We start from the raw sequence: 10,432 nt of genomic DNA, 5'->3' as shown, positions 1-10,432 counted from the left end.
GGGCATGTATGCCTGCTGGTTGTCTGTCATGTTCGATGATGTGTGGGTGAGCTTTTAAATCGGAAACACCATTGTGCTGGGGCAGTTCCACTTTCTTTACCTCAGAAATCTAAGTCCAGCAGTAGAAACGAGTGTCACAAACTGGGGTTTTCCTTGGTCGTAGTGGATGACCATGAAGTCTTTTGTACCTTGTCATACCCTTCGCTCTCCAGAGAGCATTGCAGCACCACATTCCTAGCCATTGGATTTCACTGTAGCTCTCATCCACCTAGTCTGCCCGAGGTGACTTTGCATGCTGGGATAGGCATGTCCCTATCTCAATGGGGTATGAGGCCGCCAGCTACCCTCATTTGGCTTAGCCTGCCTGACGGTTCAGCCACTGTCGCATGTAAACAGCTACTTGGAGCCATAGGTGAAAGCTAAGGATCTGGTGGGGACCAAAGGTGAGTGAGCTGCCCCAAAGTGGATATGACAAGCCCCTTCACCAGAGGTGCTTCCTCTCCCTGGACGCCCTCACACATCCCAAATGTTTTCCATGATCCCTCTGTTCCATTATACTTTCATTATCCTGGCTTTTACCGTGTATTCCATTGTCATGCCTGCCCTTCCCAATTGTGATACTTCATATTTCTTCATCTTGAATTTTATTTGCCACTCTAGATCCCTCTGACCAATCCATTAATATCTCTCCTGCAAGCAAGAAGTTCCTTTGTCACTGTACACCATATTGCCAAATTGGCATCATTAGCAAAGTTCTTAGTTGTGTCTAACTTGTAATCTTCTCACAAACCAGAAGGTGAAAACTTTAATGCAGAGGGATACACAGACAAAATGCAGAAGGAACTCAGCGGGTCGCACAGCGTCTACGGAGAGGAATAAACAGTTGACATTTTGGGCTGAGATCCTTCTTCAAGACAAAGGAAGGGGGAAGAAGCCAGAATAAGAAGGTTGGGGAGGGGAAGGAGTACAAGCTGGCAGGTGATCGGTGAAACCAGATGAGGGGGAAGGCGGGTAGGTGGAGGAGAACGGATGAACTGCGAAGCTGACAATTGAGAGGTGGAAAAAAAAAGGGCTGAAGAAGAAGGATTATGGTCGTAGAGGAGTGTGGACATGGGAGAAAGGAAAGGAGAAGGGGCACCAGAGGGAAGTGATGACCAAGTGAGGGGTAAGATAGGGCTCAGGATGGGGAATGGACAAAGAGAGGGGTGCGGGGAGGAGAAATTACCAAAAGTTACAGAAGTCAATATTCATGCACCAGCTTGGGGGCTACAGAAGATTTTAGTATGGGTTTGCATGCTAAATGTACACGTACACTCCAGAACATCCTGAGCTGATTTAGCATCGTGCTAACTGCGATGCTAATGTGGTGCCCCTAAAAGGGGCTGCTGTTCTGCCCCTGGTGAAAAGCATCTGTCAAAACCCAAGATCAAACCAGAGACCTTTAGCTCTTCAGTCTAACGAACTCCCTGCTCAGCAATTTTGGCACCACAATTTAATAATCTGCCTTCTCAGTTTTCGTGCACCCCATGCCCTGAAGCACATGATGATATTTGGGGTGGGTGTATGCTCCAGCTGGACTTCTACCCTGCATAAGCTGTTGGATACTAGCAAGCTAGAATTCAATGTTAGCAGACTAGCAGCGAGGAATTTCTTTCTCCAGGAAATAACCTCAATCTCTTCATCATGTTATTAATCACTGGGAGTAGATGAAAGTCTGCTTTTCTCCATATGAACACGAGTATTCATTGACTGACGGATTAGACAAATGACCAACGCATTTGATCATAACTACAAGATAATCTGTTTGAGTTCCTGTGTTATTTGAAATAGATGTGATGGACAAATATTATGTATTTTGAAGATAAGGGGTAGTAATGGTTTCCACTCGCATCTTCACATAGGCAGCCTTTTGGCTATTGAAAGGAAATTTGTTTCATTTGATTGGTTTCAGAAAGTAGTTAAGAATGATGGTGAATGAATTACATGTGTGCTGTCCATTGCTGAGAGTGAATCAACGATGAATAAACAGCAGACTGTATGCTCATCACAAAATCCACTTTTTGACTTTACTGAAAACCAGTTGAGACTATTCTGCTGAAAGATCATTTCCTTGACATGTTCAGTCTGTTTCTCTCCATGGATGCTGTTGGACTTGATGATTATTTCTGTTATTTAATACGCTTCAATAAGTACATTTAATGTCAGAGAAATGTATACAATATACATCCTGAAACTCGTAAGCTTCACTTCCACCCTCTCTCTGTTTCTGGTCTCCTGCACTGTTCTGACAAAGTACAGAGTGTAAACTCAAGGAATGGCGCCTTTTCTTTAACTAGGCACTGAAGTCCTCAGGACTTGGCATTTATTTATTTAGAGATACAGCAGGGAACAGACCCTTCTGGCCCAACAAGCTCCCCACCTAGCAATAAACCTATTTAACGCTAACCTAATCACAGGACAACTTACAATGACCAAGTAACCTACTAAACATCCTTAGACTGTGCGAGGAAACTGGAGCACTCAGAGGAAACGATCGTGGTCGCGGGGAGAACAGTCAAACTCCTTACAGACAGTGCTGGAATTTAACTCGGAACTCTGGAACATCCTGAGCTAACCAGTACGCTCATGTGGCACCCTTAAAAGAGCTGCTATTCTGCCCGTGGCAAAAAGTATCTGCCAAAGCCCAGGATCAAACCAGACACTTCAGATCTTCAGTCTAACACTCTCCCAACTAAGCCGTTTTGGCACCAGAGTTTTCATTATTCTGCTGAATATCTTTAGCCTGAAACATTCAATTTCTCTCTCCACGTATCTAGTGTTCCATAGCAACTCACACAAAATGTTGGAGGAACTCAGACAGTCAGGCAGCATCTATGGAAATGAAGGGACAGTCAATATTTCAGGCCAAGACCCTTCTTCAGGACTGGGAAGGAAGGGGAAGATGCCAGAATAAAAAAGTGGGAAAAGGGGAAGGAGGCTAGCTGGAAGGTGATAGGTGAAGCTGGGCAGGTACGCAAGGTAAAGGGCTGGAGAGGAAGGAATCTGATAGCAGAGGACAGTGGACCATGGGAGAAAGGGAAGGGGGGCTTTTATTTATATTTATAACATCTGCAATATTTTTTCTCTTTTGGTCTCACTGGAGAAAAGGCAAAACCCAGAGATCAATTGCAATCTCTGGGAGAACATTGTACAACCACAGCCATTATGGGCACCTGCAAATATCACCCTTGAAAATAAGAACAAATCTATGGATGCAGCAAGTCTGACAGGAAAGCAGAAAAGCTGGAAATACCCATCAGTTCACAAAGCAAGTATGGAAAGAGACACAGAGTTAAGATTTCACATGAGATGTTCCCATTTCACGTGAGTTGTTGTGGGTTCAAAATCACCCTTACCTAGCTTTCTATGCCTTCCCCATTAATGAGTTGACCAAGGCTGAATGGGATTGCTCACAATCTCAGCATTCTACATGACTGGAAACCAGTGCCATTTCCTCTCCAATGGCAGCCACCGATGTAAAGCACAGTAACATCTCTGTCCTCATTTCAGTCCATTGTTGCCAAACTGTTGGTGCTTTAGTTAACTTACAGCTTACAAACTCTCCAGTCTGCTCAGCTCATTAAAAATTCACCTGCTATACCTTGGTTAGCTGTAATCATCCATTATTCTGGTGACTGCTGATATACTATGCCTCCTTGTCCAGCAAAAGTTCCCAATCATTCTCTAATCTTTCTGTGGTCACAGCCTTCCTATCTATGTAACTTAATTCATCCTATAAAATCCTATATCTCTCCTTGCTCCTCCATTTCTGCCCCTTGGAACTCCCTGACCATTGTTGCCATAACCAGACTCAGCTGAAGATAACTAAAAGGGGACAGGGAGGCCTGAGTCCCATAAACCCCAAAGTGGTGAAGATACTGCTCTGTTGGGTTTAGACCATAGACTAATAGTACGATCAGAATTAAGCCATTCAGCCCATCAAGTCTCCTCTGCCATTCAATCATAACATTTATTATCCCTCTCAACCCAGTTCTCCTTTAGTAACCACCTTTGCTAATTCAGAACCTATCAACCTCCACTTGAAATATACCCAATGACTTGGTCTCTACGCCAGTCTGTGGCAATGAATTCCTCAGATTCACCACCCTCTGGCCAAAGAAATTCCACTTAATCTCAGTTGTAAAGGGACATCTTTCTATTCTGATACTGATCCCTCTGGAACTAAACTTCACTTATATAGGAAACATGTTCTCCATGTACATTCAGTCTAGGCCTTTCAATGTTTGATAGGTTTGAATGAGAGAAGAAATCCTACCTCATGTCATTATTAATCATCCGATTTTTTGTTTGTAGGACAATACCCTATAGGTAGATAGGATCGTAAAGAAAGTTTTTGGCACATTCTCCTTTAAAATTCAAAGTATTGAGTACAAGATGGAATGTTATATTGAATTTGAATAAGATGTCGGAGAATGCCTAGTTTGAGTATTGTGTGCAGTTTTGGTCACCTACCTGCAAGAAAGTTGTAAATAAGGTTGAAGGAGTACTGTACAGAGAAAACTTACAAAGATGTTGCTGGGTCTGGAGGACATGAGTTATAAGGAAAGATTGAATAGGTTCGTATTATATTGTTTAGAATGTAGAAGGTTAAGAGGAGCTTCGATGGAGGTATACAAAATTATGAGGGGTTTAGGTAGGGTAAATGCAAGCAGGCTTTTTCCGCTGAGGTTGGGTGGCACTACAACCAGAGGTCATGGGTTAAGAGTAAAAGGTGAAAAGTTTAAGGGGAACACTCGGAGAAGTTTGGATAGGTATATGGATGGTAGCGGTATGGAGGACTATAGTTTGCTGCAGGTCAATAGGAATAGGCAATTTAAATGATATCAGCATGGATTAGAAGGGCCAAAGGGCTTGTTTCTGTGCTGTACTTTTCTATGACGCTATGACTCTACCCTCTAATTTCAAGCTATTCCAAGGAAAGTCATTCTCTCCCTACACCCCTATCAAAACTCTTAGAAACTTAAGAGTCTTCATGAGATTACTACCTGTTCTTCTGAACTCCAGAGAAAATATGCCCAAACTGCTATTTGTTTTCTACAGTTTAGTGAAAATCTACTTCACTAACACCAAGTCCACTCTGTTGTTCCTTGCATAAGGAGTCTGAAGCTATACAGGCTAGTCCAGGTGTGAACTGAACAAAACTTTGTAGCAAGATTTTTTTACTTTTGTACTTGATTCTCCTTGCAGATTACTTCCCACCCTGTGATTACAAACAAGCAATTATTTAATCGTTTACCATAAGTGCAATGCTGTATTGATAATCTTAGATTCCTTTCCAGTAAATGCATTTGTTTTCTTTTCAATTTTACAAAAGCTGTTTTACTTAAATGAGTTTCCACATGCATTCATTAGTTAAAATTAGTCAGTTAAAGGAAAATCTCCAACACCGTTCAGCTGTGCCATTGTTACCATGGAGAGTTTTATGTGTTGTATGAAAATTTAAACCAAGAACAGGTATCAATATAATGTATTGGTGGGACGTAGACTGACAATGCACAATTTACCAGAAAGCTAGTTTCAGGAGAATAAGCTTATCAAGGAATAAAGATAAATCATACACTGACACTTCAAAACTAACAAATATATATTTTAAATTAAAATTTACTAGTTAAATCTGTGCACCATCTATCAATTAAAACATTTTTGTAACGTTTAGCATACTTCAAACATTCCAAATGCTTCGCATAAAATCAAATCAAAATGTAAATACTACCTTGGCATCTCGGAAACTTAATCACAGTTAATTGAATTCTAGAATTAAATAGCTAATGTCAGTCCTGGTGATTAAGCAATTAACAGATTGCTGTAAAAAACCCAACAGATCCATTATCCTTTGGGGAAGGATATGTTCCCTCTTTCCCCAGTGTAGTTTATGTGTGACTTCACTGAGTATTGAATGGCCTCTGAAATGGCTGAGCAAGGGCACTTAGTTCAAGTCCAAGGTGAACAGGAAATGAATGCCAAACTTGCCACAAATATTATCATCCCAATAAATAAATAAAAGACATCTGACGCTTAGGAACTGTTTGATAAAGCAGATTAATCAGATAGATTTGGGGGGGAATCTCCTGACAGTTTTGTTATGTTTGTGACTGGTATATTAGCTTCCACCAGCTAAGCTTCCTAAGGCCTAGAAACATATTTCACGTTGATGAGTGAAAACAATTGTGCGCGCTGTCACAAATAGATTAAAATTGCAATCTGCAAGATCTCTGAGGAGGAATTTAAACTGCTTTTCCTTCAGAATATTTGGGATTTTATGTAGCACTAGAAATGTGGCTCTGGAATGAAATTTTACCCAGAGACATTGGCAGTTGTGCAATATTCCCCTGTCCCTCCCCATAAATCCTTTTCCTTTGTCTTCCAGAATGACTTTTAGCCTAAGAACATGGTACTCCTTACTTACTTGAAAAATAAACAGTAATAGCGAATGCTGCTTTGCTTGTAGGCATACTGTTTAAAGGATTAGCAGCACTTCAACTAATGTTTTTCCAAGTAGATCCGTGTCACTTTGTAGCTTCACTGCACACTGAGCCACTCTTTCACTTTGAAATGCATTGTCTTTCACCCAGGTGCACTCACAATCTAGAACACCTTCCAGAAGCAATGATTCAGAAAGGAAGCACCCCACCACCCAGGACATGCACTCTTCTCATTACAACCATCAGATGAGGAGGCACAGGAGCTCAAAGACCCCACACTCAATGTTCTTCTTTCCCTCTGTAATCAAATTTCTGAACAGTCAATGAACCCACAAAAGGGGTACCTAATAAAGTGGCCACTGAGTTTATATTCAGGGTCTTCTGCTGTTGCAGCCATTCATTGAAAGGTTCTGTGCATTCAGAGGTGCTCTTCTGCAAATCATTGTTGCAACACATATGAGTTACTATTGCCTTCCTGTCAGCTCGAAACGTCCAGCCATTCTCCTCTGACCTCTCTCATTAACGAGACATTTTTGCCCACAGAACTCCTGATCACTGGATGTGTTTTTTTTCCCCCCACACCATTCTCTGTAAACTCCAGAAATGTTCTCCATGGAAATCCCAGGAGATCAGCAGTTTCTGAGATACTCAATCCACCCTGTCTGGCACCAACAATCATTCCATGGTCAAAGTCACTTAGATCACATTTCTTCCCAGTCCTGAACAACAAATGAATCTCTTGACTATGTCTGCATGCTTTTATGCATTGGGTTGCGGCCATGTGATTGGCTGAGGATAGAGCACAATCTTTATTGGAGTGTAGGGAAGTCTATACTAGAGGACATAGAGTTAAGGTGAGAGGACAAAGATTTAGAAGGGACATAAAAGGAAACCTTTTCCACATAGAGGTTGATGGGTCGTAAGAACAAACTGCCAGAGTTGGTGATATACATGGGTATAATTATAATGTTTAAATCACATTTAGACAGGTACATGGATAGAAGTGGTTTAGAATGATATGGACAAAATGTAGCTCATATAGACATTTTGGTCGGTATGGAGATTTGGGTTATTGGGTGTGGTTCCAAGCCATATAACGCTATGACTCTATAAATACAGTCTAACCTATGTTTACCTATATTAAAGCTCCAATCCCCAAGCCATACTGGAGTCACAAAGAGTTCCTTCCCACTAATTTCTGTCCTGGCACTAATCGCTGCAAGTGGCCAAAATGCTACCCCTGCCTATTCACCTCCTGTTTTACTTCCTTTCAGGGCCCCATACAGTCCTTCCAGGTGAGGCAAAACTTCACCTCTGAGTCTTCTGGGGTCACCTATTGATTCTGGTGCTCCTGATGTGACCTCCGCTACACCAGTGAGACCCGCTTGAAATTGGGGGACTGCTTCATCAAGCACCTCCACCTTGTCCACCAAAAATGAAACTTCCCCATGGCCAAACATTTCTGATTCCCATTCTCATTCTGATATGTTGGTCCATGGCCTCCTCTTGTGCCATGACGAGGCCACCCTGAGGGTAGAGGAGCACCATCTTACATTCATTCTGGGTAGACTCTAACCCGTTGGCATGAATATCAATTTCTCATTCCAGTAAAAAAATCCTCCCCCTCACTTCTTTAATTCCCCATGCTGGTCTCTTACCTCTTCTCACCTGCTTATCACACAACCCTGGGTCCCCTTGTCCTTCCTTTTCTCCTATGGTCCACTCTCCTTCCCTATCAGATTCCTTCCCCTCCAGACCTTCACCGTTCATACTCAACCGGCTTCATCTATCACCTTCTAGCCATCCTCTTTCCCCTCCCTCCACCTTTTTATTCCGGTGTCTTCCCCTTTCCTTTCCAGTCCCGAAGAAGTGTGTCAACCTGAAACATCGATTGTTTCCATGTATGTTGCCTGAAGTGCTGAGTTCCACCAGCATTTTATGTGTGCAGCTTTGGATTTCCAACATCTGTAGAATTTATTTTGTTCTCAAAGAGTCACAGTCATATAACACAGAAACAGCCCCTTTGGGCCAAATGGTCCATACTAACTAAGATTCTGACCAAAGCTGGAACAATTTGTCCATATTTGGCCCATTTCCACCTTAACTTTTCCTATTCATGTGCCCATCTAAGTGTATTTTAAATGCTGTTAATATAGATAACTCAGCCATTCCTCTGGTAGCTTTTTCCAGATACTGACCATGCTCTGGGTGATCAGGTTGCCTCGCTGGTTCCGAATAAATTTCTCTCCTCTCAAACTATGGTGAAAGTCTGCTCTCAATTGTCAGCAACTTGAATTAACTTTACTGGACAACTTAAATAGTTCGATTCTTGTGCCTGGATATTTCTGAGGAGTTAAATTTACTTTGAGGTGAAAAACTTTTATGGAAGTTTAGTATAAACTGCTGGTTCCATAGGGGTCGGTGTTGGGACCGTTGCTTTTTACAATGTATGTCAATGATTTGGACTACGGTATTAATGGATTTGTGGCTAAATTTGCTGATGATACAAAGACAGGTGGAGGAGCGGGTAGTGTTGAGAAAACAGAGAGCCTACAGAGAGATTTAGATAGTTTAGGGGAATGGACAATGAAGTGGCAAATGAAATACAATGTTGGAAAGTGTATGGTCGTGCACTTTGGTGGAAGAAATAGATGGGCAGACTATTATTTAGATGGGGAGAGAATTCAAAATGAAGAGATGCAAAAGGACTTGTGAGTCCTTGTGCAAGATACCCTAAAGGTTAACCTCCAGGTTGAGTCGGTTGTGAAGAAGGCGAATGCAATGTTGGCATTCATTTCTAGAGGTGTAGAATATAGAGCAGGAATTGTTGAGGCTCTATAAGGCACTTGTGAGACCACTCTTGGACTATTGTGTGCAGTTTTAGGCTCCTTATTTTAGAAAGGATATACTGACATTGGAGAGGGTTCAGAGAAGATTCATGAGAATGATTCCAGGAATGAAAGGGTTACTGTATGAGGAATGTCTGGCAGATCTTGGGCTCTATTCCCTGGAGTTCAGGAGAATGAGGGGGGATCTCATAGAAGCATTCCGAATATTCAAAGGCCTGGCAGATTAGATAAGGCAAAGTTATTTCCCATGGTAGAGGATTCGAGGACAAGAGGGCACAACTTCAGGATTGAAGGATGTCCTTTTAGAACAGAGATGCAGAGAAATTACTTTAGTCAGAGGGTGGTAAATCTGTGGAATTTGTTGCCACAAGCGGCTGTGAAAGACTAGTCATTGGGTGTATTTAAGGCAGAGATAGATAAGTTCTTGATTAACCAGGGCATCAAAGGGTATGGGGTGAAAGCAGGGGAGTGGGGATGACTGGATGAATTGGATCAGCCCATGATTGAATGGCGGAGCAGACTCGATGGGCTGAATGGCCTACTTCTGCTCCTGTTCCTTATGGTCTTATGGTCTTATAAAAGTCGCCCACTAATACTCACCACAATTTGATAGATACAGAAGCAAAAACATTACAACACTGGAGTTTCTGAGGTGCATATGGAGTGCAGTGAGAAACATAAAGAAGTAAACACATGTTTCTATTGGCAGCAGTTGAATGATAATCAATACTATGCAGTTTAACAAAATCAAAATGCAAACCATTCTCAGTGACAAATTATGGTCAACAAACTGATCCAAGGCTTTGCTGTGGAGTCTGATTCAATGGCTTTTATTAAGTTTGTCTCATCTTCTATGGATAATTAAATTTGATTAGAGGAGTTGCAGAGTGCTGCTGCTGAATTGCAATGAATTATTATTACAGTAATATTAAATTCCCAGAAGGTGGTAGATGCCTGGAACACACTGTCAGTGGTAGAGGCTGAAACATTAAGTACCTATAGGAAACTCAGATAGGGCATGTGGATGTAAGTATGGAGGGTTATGGACTATGTATAAGTGTAGAGGCATATTGATCAAAATCAGAATCACAATCAGGTTTA

Source organism: Mobula birostris, chromosome 26 (genome assembly GCF_030028105.1).
Source record: "Mobula birostris isolate sMobBir1 chromosome 26, sMobBir1.hap1, whole genome shotgun sequence".
NCBI classification, from domain to species: domain Eukaryota; kingdom Metazoa; phylum Chordata; class Chondrichthyes; order Myliobatiformes; family Myliobatidae; genus Mobula; species Mobula birostris.
The sequence above is the reverse complement of the archived record's forward strand: the minus strand, read 5'-3'. Positions refer to the sequence as shown.